Here is a 12,668-nt window from a genome sequence, read left to right as displayed (position 1 = left end):
GTGAGTGTGTTTTCCCACATCCACGGGAATGGTGCAGGAGCATGAAGTAGCGCTGTGTGATAGTTAGTGGTTGTAGTTGGTTTACGAGAAATGGGGGTTTGAAACTGTGCCCCTCGCTGAGTGTATGACTTCGGACTCTGAGCCTCAGTTTACTCATCACCAAAGACGACCCTCCTTAGCGGCTGTAGTGAGGAGGCAGGTGAGGGCATGCGAGTCCTGAGCTCAGCACAGATGTTGGCACCTTGTGCGCATAAGTCACTGTCAGCCACTGATGGCAATTAGGACACCACCGCGTGGACGACAAATACCACATAGTTGCAAAGACAAATCCAAGTTCTGAAGAGTTTCTGCTTTCTCACTTTTTTTAAATTGAAGAGTAATTGAGATACAATATTGTGTTAGTTTCAGACATACAACACAGTGATTTGACATTTATGTACACTATGAAATGATCGCCATGATAAGACTCAATCTTCAGGTTTTTAGAATAACTCTCTTCACTTGAAAATTGACTTCATTTGCCTTGTTGGTTCAGCATCAGGAGTAATTGTCCTAGAGGCGGCTGATTAGTAGCCTGTTGATAAGTCTGCAAACAGGCAGCGGGGCTGGAATGTGGAGCAGGCAATAGAAGGGAGCTCAACGTGCTCTGACCACAGGTGGTGGGGCCCAGCTAGGAGAACTGGGGCCCCAGGAAAAGCTTCTAGTTCTCGGTGAGAGAGAAAGTGGAGGCTGAGGAGGAGCGGGACCCAGGCTCTGAACAGAATGAGTGACAGGAAGCCAGTTTTAGGGTCTGGGGAAGAAGTTGGGAGATTTTTCACAAGGATCCAAGGACCTCCTGCCTGCCCCAACTCTTGGCCATTATTTTTTGGTGCTGTTCTCACCACCTGACAACTCTACTCTCCATTTATCTCAATGTTGTTTATCCTTTTAAGCCCAAATCAAGTCTTTCCTATGCGGTGTCTCTTTGTGGACCAACCCAGATAAAAGTTAGCTTCCTCTGAGTGGCTCTAGGCCTTAAATAATTTTGCCAGGCATTGTTAGTTGTCTTTGTATGCTCACATCTTGTTTAAAAATAATTTTGAGTTCCTGGAGGATGGAGACCATATTTTATACTTCTAGGCAACGCTTCCGCCTCCTACCACAAAGGTTAACACAAGTATTTGGCTCTTAATACATAAAAGTGCATTATTTCCACATACAACATTACAGAACCCAGAAGTCAAAGGCTTGAGGATCTTTAAGTCCAGGAGGGGCAAACTGACCCCTGATCCACAGGCCAAATCCCACAGAGATGTTTTATTTGGTCAGGCCAGTGCCCTTTTTTTTTTTTTAAGATTTTATTTTTTTCCTTTTTCTCCCCAAGCCCCCTGGTACATAGTTGTATATTCTTCGTTGTGGGTCCTTCTAGTTGTGGCATGTGGGATGCTGCCTCAACATGGTTTGACGAGCAGTGCCATGTCCGTGCCCAGGATTCGAACCAACGAAACACTGGGCTGCCTGCAGCGGAGCACGCGAACTTGGCCACAGGGCCAGCCCCCAATGCCCTTTTTTTTTGTTTTTCTGGTGAGGAAGATTGGCCTTGAGCTAACATCTGTGCCAATCTTCCTCCACTTTACATGTGGCATGCTGCCGTAGCCTGGCTTGATGAGCCGTGTGTGGGTCCATGCCCAGAATCTGAACCCACAAACCCCTGACCACCAAGGGAGAGCACATGAACTTAACCACTAGGCCACGGGGCTGGCCCTGCCTTTTTTTTTTTTAATATAAAGTTTGAAAGCCTTTAGGTGAGGTGTGCCTGTCCAGTCCTCTGTTCAATCCACTTCCCAATGCTTTAATATTTTATACAAGTTAACTGTCTGGCTCAAGGCATTTGAGTCTGTGAGCCCTAATTTCAGCCTAGCTCCCCAAATTCTTGGATCTCCCCCACAACACCTGTGATGCCTGGCTCTCTCTCCTGCCTATGCTTCCAGAGGCAGGGAGCTTACGAGGAAGTGTGTTCCATTGGTGGAAAGCTCTGAATGAAAATCATAACTACAAATTTACTATTGAAATCCTCTTGGTAGCTCACTGTTTACTGCTGACTGCTTTTCCCATTCCCAGGCATTCCATCACAACATGGATCTGGCCTTTTAGATACATTTTCCTACCTGCTCTTTAGGAAGAAGCCAGGTAACTTAGAACCACATCTGACCTTGTTCTGCCACGATGGGCATCTGAAAGCCACCTTGGCAAATATTCCTCTTCATTCCTGTGGAATATTGGCGGCATGAGTCCATCCAACCTTTTGTACTTCAGAGTGAACTTCTCAGTCATCTTGGAATAATCTTGCGTCTGTCTAGTTCATCCGAGTGTGGGTGAGCGGAGAGTCTAGCATGCACCAGCACCCCAGAGGCTGCAATCCGAGGATAGGAGAGGTCTAAGGGGATCTTATCTCACGTCGCCCCATTAGGCCCAGCCATTTTCACAGCTTTATGCCGTAGAGAAGTTCACTCCTGCCTGAATGCACAGGAATGCAACCCCAGCAATTATTTACCAGATGGAATGTGTTTTCTGTGTTTCTCTCTGTCTTAAGGGAACTCTGTCAAAGTTTTTGGTTCTAGTTTTGATGGAGTGGATTGGAGACCTGTTATAACCTGATGAGCAGGAAAAAAATTCCATATTTTTCTGTTTTCAGGAAAAATAATCTCCATATGAAGGGCCATCTGGAGCACCGGGTGTATAATAAATCACTGTGAACAGCAATTATACTTACTGGGAGCCCCGTTATTTTCTTGCAAGTAGAAACAGGAGGATACGCTATTGGCTTCTGAAAACAATGTTGTCACGAACTTCCTTCTGGGAGAGCTGAAGGTCAGGAAGACCCCAGGCTGTCAGTCTGAGAAGAAAGGAGCTGCTATAGTGGGGGAATGGAAGACTATCTGGATTTTCCTCTTTTCCTTCAGCTGTAGTCCCTACAAAGATCTAACATGTTTTTATCCTACGTAGCTTTTCTTATATCCTTTTAGGAAGTATTACCCTTTGCAATTTGCACTGATCTGTTGATCTTGACCAAGATGCAGGTTTTCAAGGCAAAGTCACTTAGTAGCTGAATGACCTTAAGTGAGCCATCTCCCTCCCTCAGCCACTCCTTCCCCAAGTGGAGAGAGTGGCTAATGGAAATGTACCTAATGTGGCTAACCTCCTGGCACAGAGGGGACCAATAAACATGAATTCCCTTCTCTCGTAAGTAAAAAATCCCAAAGAAGAGGAAGTCGACATGCAAATAACTTTAAATAGCATAATTTCAATAGCAAATAGATACAATCTAAATGTTAGACAATAGGCTGTTTAAATCAATTATGTGTTCTAGATACCACCATTCTTCTATTAACAGATGCCACCCTCCCCCTTCTCCCCATTAAAGGACTGGAAAATCAACTCAGAAAGGACACTGTCTCCCTTCTTTTTTATCACAGTGATCGGTCCAGGATGGACACACGGTTCAATCCAGCTCAAAGGGCTTCCCTTAGATTTTCCTGTCGAAAAGATTTTGTCTTCCTTTTTTGGTGGAGAGTTGTATGACTGACTCCTCCATTTTCAGGTGGCATGGCCCCCAGCACATGGAAGAGTCTGGAAGGAGAATGGGAAGGGAAGAATCTGGTGATATCAAGCTACTGGCCCCCAATCCTTAGGTTCCCATGGCTGCTTGGTTCTCACAGTTCAGTGAGCAATCCCAGAATTTTCCCATTAAATTTCCCTTGTCCTTCAGCTAGCTGGAGCTGGCTTTATGTTATGTGCAACTGCAAGAGTTTTGACTAACAGCATATGCATCCACTAACACTGACAGTTAGGGAGACCACATAGCAGTACGGAAAAGTGATTTTGGCGAATTTTACGAATAGTGTCATATAAAATTACGTGAATGATATGGGTTGCAGCTACTTAAAATCATCATGCACATGCAAAACAGGTAGAAAAGAAATACCTTAAAGATGTAATGGAGGTTTAGCACCGTAGAGTTATGGGTGCTTTTTTTCCCCTTCATATAACGGGGTCAAAAATTCGGCAAACTACATCAGTGTGCAAAATAAATGTGGCTTGTTTTCTACAATTGACCAATCCTCCTCATTGGCTTCCACTACACTGACCATTAATTGTATCTTAGTCTCTTTGGATAGGAAAGAAGTTTTGGTTTAAAGAGTTGTTTTGTTTTTGTGTTAAGGTAAATGGCTAATCTTGTGTTGTTTCCTGCCCTCCTTCCCAAGATGGTGCCTTGGTGTATTGAGGTGGCAGGTGTGTGATCGTGTGGCAATAGGAGAGTGAGCTGCCGATTTACCCACTGTGATCAGGGTTGGTGATATGGACTGAATGTTTGTGTCCCCCTAAATTCATATGTTCGAGCCCCAACTCCCAATGTGATCGTATTTGGAAATGGGGCCTTTGGGAGGTAATTAGCGTTAGATGGGGTCACAAAGGTGGGGCTAATCCCACTAATCATAGGATTAGTGGCCTTTAAGAAGAGAGATCTTGCTCTCCCTCTGTCTGCATTGCGCACACCAAGGAAAGGCCATGTGAACGCACAGAGATAAGTTGGCTGTCAGCATGCCAGGAAGAGAGCTCTCACCAGGAACCAAATCGGCCCACACCTTGACCTTGGACTTCCCAGCCTCCAGCCTCTAGCACTGTGAGAAATAAATGTCTGTTGTTTAAGCCCCCCAGTCTACGGTATTTGGTTATGGCAGCTGGAGCTGACTAAGAGAGTTGGTGCTGAAGTTTTTCAGCAATGTCTCTGGGTACCTGGCTGACTGCACTGCAGATGTCTATGCTTGGGGAAACTGGCTTTTTCTGGGTCCGTCAGAGCTTAAAGGTTTTCCCTTGTGACTTGCTCCTAGTCCCCATCTTGGCTTTGGTGGCCCTGCAGACGCCTCTGTGCCTCAGCCACGTCCTCATCTGGTCACTAGCTTAGGCTGGCCAGCCCATCCCTTGCCATGGCAGCCTGACTCTCAACTCAGCTGCACCCTCATCCTCGAGGACACATGGAGATGTCTTGATGCTTCCTGTGTCCCCGCCAGGGGCTGAGGAGGCTCAGAAGCACTCTTGCAGCCCCTTTGCCTGATAACCATGCTGTGTTGTCAAATAATCCTTTATTGAAATATCTTCCTTTGTGGTTCTTAACTGGCTGGGCATTCCACTGCACCACTGTTGATGTCATCTATGATGTCATGAGATGGTGGCCATCAACACTGCAGCCCACAGACTGCGCAAGCCTCAGGATCTCTTCAACAGTTCCAGAGAGTTCTCTGACTAAAGATCAATGCCACATCTGTCCGGCAATGTTGACAATCCCATCAAAAGTGCTATTTCCACAAAAGTGCTCAAAGTCTTTCTGCTTCTTTCTGTCTCTGGGTGGTCCCTGGAGGGCTTTGATGACCAGGGCAGAGGCAGAACGTACCACCTCAATCTGACTTGTCTGTGCTGAATGGTCAGTTTCACCGTAATCTTTAGATCCTTCCAGTCACCACATGCCTTGGCAATGTCATGACCTAACTTTTTTTGGAGACAGACCCAGGGGGCCAATCTTGGGAGCCAGGGCAGATGTGGCACTGACTTCCCCACCGGTGCACCTCGGGTTTACGACTTTGATTTCGCTGGGGTTGAACTCAGGTAGGATGGCAGAGGTGACTGGTGTTTGATGAACCCAGATGTGGGACAACCAGAGAAACTTGCACCTTTGCTTCCTCCAAACCCAATGGCGAAAGACCCCTGCTGTTATTTTCATTCTTCAGTGCTACATATTGGCAGGGGCCACTTGTGCGAGGGTCCCTTGGCCGAGTTTCGAATGAGGAACAGGACACAGGTTCCCTGTCTGTTCAGGGTTCTTTTCCTTCAATTTATCCACCCGCATCATCTCAGCCCTGCCTGGAGAAGCCAGGACACATATTACTCACATTTTTCCCTCCAACTTCTGTCCTGTCTTCTCCGGGCATTCTCTTAGTCTGGATTGGAAAAAAATCCGGTCTTTTCTTTTTAGCAAGGACACCCTTTATGTCAAACCTCAGTTCTATCAGTGGGTTAGAGTTCAGAGCCGCTATTCTGACCCTTGGTATGTTAATGGGAGCAACAGGAATTTAGAAAATCCTTTTCTTTTTCTACAGCCTCTGACTTTTAAAGACTGTCTTTCTAGACACTCAAATTCAAAACTTGAAAGCCGGCCCTGTACTTTTTTTTCTCTTTGCATTCCTGCTATAAAAATCTCAATCTCCCCAAGGCATAGAGATATCTCAAACTGATGGGGGGGGGGTGGAATTCACAGAATATAAAAGAAAACAATATATTTAAAATATATTACCCTTATTACAGTTTTTCAGATTTTCCATAATGTCCTTTACCTTCTCACCTGTCACCCAAACTCTCTGACAACCCCTGCCCAAACTGCAAAATGGAAGATTGATAATAATTATTGTTTATTGAATACTTAGTGTCAGACAAACGTGCTTTTAAACTTCACAATAGCCCTGTCGACGTTCATAACCACACTGAACAGACGAGAAATGGGGCTTATAAAAGGTGACTTGTACAACATGCCGGAGCTAATTTGGGGGAAAAAAGTTTAGGAAAGACATTTGCATCTTTTTTGCTTTTGCTCACTTTGGCTCAGAAGTCAGACATTTATTCTAATGCTGCAAATTTAAAATTTTTAACACACACACACACACAAAAATCCATTAAATAAGTTGATACTTAACGCATTGCTTAGAAAATAGTAAGCTTTCAAAAAAAGGGCAACTATTCTTTATTATTTCTATTGATGGCCCAGGACATAAGCATCATAGTATGCACAGAGGAGTGTCCATCATGGCCAAAATCTTGGTACAATTTGATATTTCCACTGCTGGGCAAGAAAGTAGGTGAGGTGCTTTGGGAAGACAGAAGATCCCGGCTGAGATGGAAACATGGGGTCAGCCTTCTTTTCTTTTGGATGACAATCCTGGAGACCTGGTTCTTGCCCAGCCTTGTCTAATGCCATGGCGGGGGGCACTTAAACATCCTCTCTATGGTTTAGTTTCCTTACCCATAAAATGAGGGGTTTGGACAACATCGGATGATCGCTGCGCTTTCTCCTAGTGTTAGAAGGCCTGGAACACTGGTATCCCCAGAGACGGGAAAGTCTAGACAGCCCCACAGAGCTGCATGCCACCCTGACACCAAGGTCTCTCTGCCTTTTGTTATCCTCTGATCTGCCCCACGCTCAACCCCAGTTCAGGTAAGAAGGTGAAGGAATGCGGGGCTAGAGAGAGCAAAAAAGGGGGATGGGTAGAGAGGATGAGACAAGGGCAGACGATGGGAGAGTGGAGAGAAGACAGAGAAATTACACACAAACACTTTTAGACAAAGTGCTACCAGCTACTTGGCCCGAGGAGCTCAAGGGTGGGTTTAGAGGCATTTAATTGTTTTTCCAAATTGTTCTTTTTCCTTTTGTTATGTTAAGGAGATGCAATCACCAACCTCCCAGGAGCAGACCAAGCCTCACCAGAGAGCTTCGCCTATGACCTTTGCCTTATGTTTAATGCTAAGATATCTCCAGGAGGAGCTTGGGCCTTCTTACCGAAACCTGCAGTGTATGCGGAAGCATGTTTTTCATCTGAGCCTCTGCGAGCGAACACCACCTGTTCCTCTTGAATATTCATTCCCCATCTGAAATAAAAGGTCCCTGCTTCTCTTCGCTCAGGGACGCCATGACTTTGGAAATGATTCCGCATGGCCTCCTATTTGCCGCAAATATACTTTACTTTGTGAGACAACTGCTTCTGGGTTGAGAGTCTGATTTAACTCACCAGGACGGAACCCACTTTGGTTTCAGAAACAAAAGGATGCGTGGGGGCGGGGCGGGGTGGGGCGGGGGGGGGGGGCACAGCAGGGTGGAGTCAAAGCACCAAGGTTAATCAAATAAAACAATGGCTGACATTTATTAAGCCCTTGTCCTAGGCCTGGCCCCTTCCTGAGTGGGTCAGGTGCTTTATCTCGTTTAGTCTGCACACATTTTATTTTACAAACAAGTGAGAAACTAAGGATTACGAAGTTCATCAATTTGCCCAACGTCTCTGTCTTAGCTGCTATAACAAAGTACCATAGCTTAGACTGGGTAGCTTAGAAATAACAGAAATTGACTTCTTACAGTTTGGAGGCTGGAAGCCTGAGATCAAGGTGCCGGCAGATTCAGTGTCTAGTGAGGTCCTGCCTCTGAGGGTAGACACCCTACTTCTTGTTTTGTCCTCACATGGCAGAAAGAGAGTGAGAGAGCTCTCTGGGGTCTCTTCTATAAGGGCACTAATCCCATTCATGAGGGCTCTACCCTCATGACCTAATCACCCCCCGCAAAGGCCCCATCTATTTTTTCTTTTTGGTGAGGAAGATTGGCCCTGAACTAACATCTGTTGCCAATCTTCCTCTTTTTGCATGAGGAAGATTCGCCCTGAGCTAACACTCATGCCAATCTTCCTCTATTTTTTGTATGCCACCACAGTATGGCTTGATGAGCGGTGTGTAGGTCTGCACCCAGGATCCAAACCTGCAAACCCCAGGCTGCTGAAGTGGAGTGTACAAATTTAACCACTACATCACCGAGTTATCAAAGGCATCATCTTCTAATACTACCACATTGGGGGTTAGGGTTTCAACATATGAATTTTGCGACACAAACATTCAGTCCATTGTAATCCCTAATGAGCAAGAGGCAGGACTAGGAACTGAACCCCAGTATCTTTGATTCCAGAGCTGTGCTCATAAACACTAGTCCACACCGCCTTCCAGCATCTTCTCCGTGCGAGGGAATGCCACTGTTTTGCTGAAGGCTGACTTAGCATTTAGCCTTGGTCTCGTGGCTGACCTACGGTAATGAGTTCACCACCCACAGGCAGACAGGCAGACAGACAGGCACCTACCTCCACATTCACTCACCACTTGATGACACTCAAGAAGGCTCGGTAAAGAAAAGCCAAAACAGTGAATAATATAAATAGCAAGTCTTTTTTTGTTAGATGTCATCACACAGGGACAGCTGTTTTAGCTTCTTAATTAACTCCGGCTTACCGTTGAAATTAGCTCTTGTTCCTTCTGAGCGCTAGATCATTGCCTGGACGCATTCCCGGATGACCGCAGATGCCGGACGTTCGTTGGGGGATAATCCACATATAAAGAAGTGGTGACTACCCGGAGCTAACCACATCAGATTTTCTTAGTGTCATGCCTATCAGAAAACCAGAGTAAGCCTCCTTGTAGGATACCTCTAGGTCACCCAGGATCATAGGAATTATGGGAGAAGATGATTGAGCTGTGACGTGACGGTGCCCATTAGGGATCTTTCTCACCAGGCTCATTTCCCTGTCTGACAGTTCCTCTGTGGGATTTGTGAGGACACTTGGGAAAGACTGCATCAGATCCCTACTTAGTAGTCTCTGAGGTCCCTGCACCTTCTGGGGATCCTTCCTTGTTTCATTGTAGGGATATTATGTGGGTCGTGGAATCAGTCGGACTCAGGTTCAAATCCTGCCTCTGCCACTTAGTGACTGTGGAGCAGTGGGGCCAATCCCTCACCACAGAACTGTAGTAGCCTCTCCCGTAAGGAGGGACCACAGCCAGGTGGTTGTGAGGAGCAGATGAGCCAGCACACGCACAGCACCCCGATAGGGTCCGGAGCACAGCGGGGGTCAGTCACTGTGAATTCTCTTTCCTCTGTCTCAGTTCTCTACTGCAGGATAACAAACCATCCCAAGAAGTGGCCATAAGGACTATGCCCACTTGTCATTGAAAGCTTTAGTGAGCTTTACTTGAATAACAACCATGTATTTGCTCACAGTTCTGCAATCTGGGCTGGGCTCAGGTGAGTGGTTCTTTGCTGGTCTCACCTGTGGTCACTCATGCACTCACACCTCCCCACAGGAGGCTCAGCTGGGGCTGGAAATCCAAGACGGCTTCACTCCCGTGTCAGGCACCTCGGCTGGGATGTCTGAAACAGCTACCACCTGGCCAGCGATCTCTCTCTTTCCATGAGGTCACTCCGTCAGGGTGGCCAGCAGGGCCAGCTTCATAGGTATGTAGCATGCGCAGTCATACAGGGCCCCACACGCAGAAGGGCCCCTGCTTGGTTTAATGCTCTGTTACCACTGCCGTGAAATTTTTTTTTTTTTAGGAAGATTAGCTCTGAGCTAACATCTGCTGCCAATCCTCCTCTTTTTGCTGAGGAAGACTGGCCCTGAGCTAACGTCTGTGCCCATCTTCCTCTACTTTATGTGTGGGACGCCTACCACAGCATGGCTTGCCAAGCAGTGCGTATGTCTGCACCTGGGATCTAAATCGGCGAACCCCGGGCCACCGAAGTGGAATGTGTGAACTTAACCGTTGCACCACTGCGGGCCAGCCCCCTTGAAATTCTTATAATTTTTAAACAAGGGATCCTGCATTTTCATTTTACACTGTGCCCTGCAAATTATGTAGCCAGTCCATGTAGCCAGATCTCTGTCCACCATGGCTCAGAGCTCCAAGAGTGAAAGAAGAATCTGGTAAGTTTTTTCAGATCTAGACCAGAACTCAGACAGTATCACTTGGCTGCATTTTGTGAGCCAAAGCAATTCACAAGGCCATCTTGGTTCAAGGGGAGGAGCAGGACAGTCTTGTGGCTATCCATTTCACCTCCATCTCCTCCTTTCAGCATTCCCATGAGCAGTCAGGTCCTGGCAGAGATCCCGTGGTGCTAAGAGGCAGAAACCCACCCAAGCTACCTCATAAGAAAGAGAGATCTATGGTAGAGTCAGAAGTCCCACAGAAATGAGGGTAACCACAGCTCAAGAAAGTGGAAATGAGAGTTAGAAACTCAGGGCCTGAGGCTGTGCCTCACCACTCAGGGATCACACTGTTTCCTTGCTCAGTCAGCCATGGCCTAGGGGGAGGAGCAGGAACCCGGCCACTCAGAAGAGACAACTGCCCCTTCCAGAGACTGTGGGCAGAGCAGGCTCTCAACAAGGGGCTGTGGATAAGGTGGGCCATATAACTTGATGGAAATGCTTGTCTTTATCAATATTTATGAAGTCCCAATAATCATACAAGACCACGTCTGGGCCTACGGGGATAAACCTTGGTCCTGGAGGAGGAGGACACCTTCTTTTTAGTCACCTATGGGCATTTCTTGCTGCAAAGGGGGAGGAGGGTGTGGGGATCAGATTTCTTTTTATTGTTCCCTGTGCCCAGGGAGTCAGTCCTGGTCTTTGCTGGCTGGCTTACATGTCCTCACGCGGCAACATCCACCTACCATGGAGGTTGAGGAGAACGCATTCTTTTACTAAAACGCAATTAAGCTCACAGAACAGCTGAGTGAAGAAGGACCAGAAATTGTGACTTTATCCTACTTGATTCTATCCCACTCCAGGGAAGATGGCAGACAGGATCTCAGAGGAAGGATTCCCACACACAGACAGCCCCATCTCTTGACCTCTCTCCTCAGTGTGCCCCCACCCCATCTCTCCCATCCTCCCATCTTACAGTTCCTTCTTTCACACCCTCATCCAGGGTCCTTCTCTTGGGAAACCCCATCTTTTTGCCTCAGTACCTAGTGCCTCTCTTTGATTACTTCTAGCAAGCTCCAGCATTTACGGCCTTCATTGGTGCTGTGGGCCTTTCTGGGCCAGCTCCATCAGCTCTGAAAGACAAGGTTCAGTCGAATAGGTGGAGGAGATCTTGGTGGGTGATCAGATCACAGTGCAGGTTCCCACAGTGAGAGCTAGCGTAGATTTTCTCATTCATTACCTAAAAAACAAGCACCTTCAACCTAGTGAGCTTTCATATAGCCCAGTGACAACACAATCTAGTGTTATTTGAAGAAGTTATATTTCCTCTATTAATATGACTTTGCCCAGCTCCTTGCAAAACAACCACCTTGGCATCATTTAGTTGAAGGAGAGTTTAAATTTTCTAGTGTCTAGTTTACAAGAAACACAGCAAGAAACTTGGAATGAGTCTGTCTTAACTACCCAGGATGGCTACTGTCTACTTGGATAAGAACTTCCTGATCTTCAATCTCTTCACTGATAAAAAGAGAGAGAGAGCTCCTGGACTCAGGGAACTTCCAAACAAGTAGAGGGGACAGTCTAAGACACAGATAAAACTAGAGAGTGTGAGGCCAATGGGGGGGAGGGGGCGGGGGGAGGTGGGGCGGGAGAGGGCTTGGGAAGGCAAGGGAGAAAGTTTCAAAAAGCAAGTGTGGAGTGGGATTAACCTGTGGCTAGGTTCCAAATTGGAGCTCAGATGTAATGGAGGGGGGCGGCCCTTTCAAACTTCCACCATAGCTGTGTGCACACATGTGCCCCGCTGGAGTCGGGTACTCTCTTAGGGCGGGGACTCGGTCTTCCCTCATCTGTAGGAAAGGCTGTCCCACTTGCCCTCTCAGCTGTGTGGACTTGCCATGAGAATCACAGTTCAGGCAGGGGAAACCAAGCCTGGCACAGGTGGAAGGTTCCCCTTCCTCTCACCTTGTCATTCCAAATACACATTTAGCTGCATTTTCCGGTTCCTCCAGTGGGAGGGGGCCCAGGAAGGAGATTTTAGGACTATGCTCATTTCCCACGGTACTACTTCACTTGATTCCCACTGCGACTCCTTGTCCTGCAGCTTCACAATTCCTGAGAAGACAGGCCCAC

The 12,668-nt window shown here is 47.0% G+C and overlaps 1 pseudogene; it reads right to left on the bottom strand.

Annotated features, from left to right (window-relative positions):
* Nucleotides 1–5,150: 5,150 nt before the first annotated feature.
* On the bottom strand, nt 5,151–5,758 carry LOC100057373 (large ribosomal subunit protein uL11-like; annotated as a pseudogene).
* Nucleotides 5,759–12,668: the final 6,910 nt, after the last annotated feature.

Source organism: Equus caballus, chromosome 23 (genome assembly GCF_041296265.1).
Source record: "Equus caballus isolate H_3958 breed thoroughbred chromosome 23, TB-T2T, whole genome shotgun sequence".
Classification (NCBI taxonomy): domain Eukaryota; kingdom Metazoa; phylum Chordata; class Mammalia; order Perissodactyla; family Equidae; genus Equus; species Equus caballus.
This window is presented reverse-complemented; position numbering and strand designations above follow the sequence as displayed.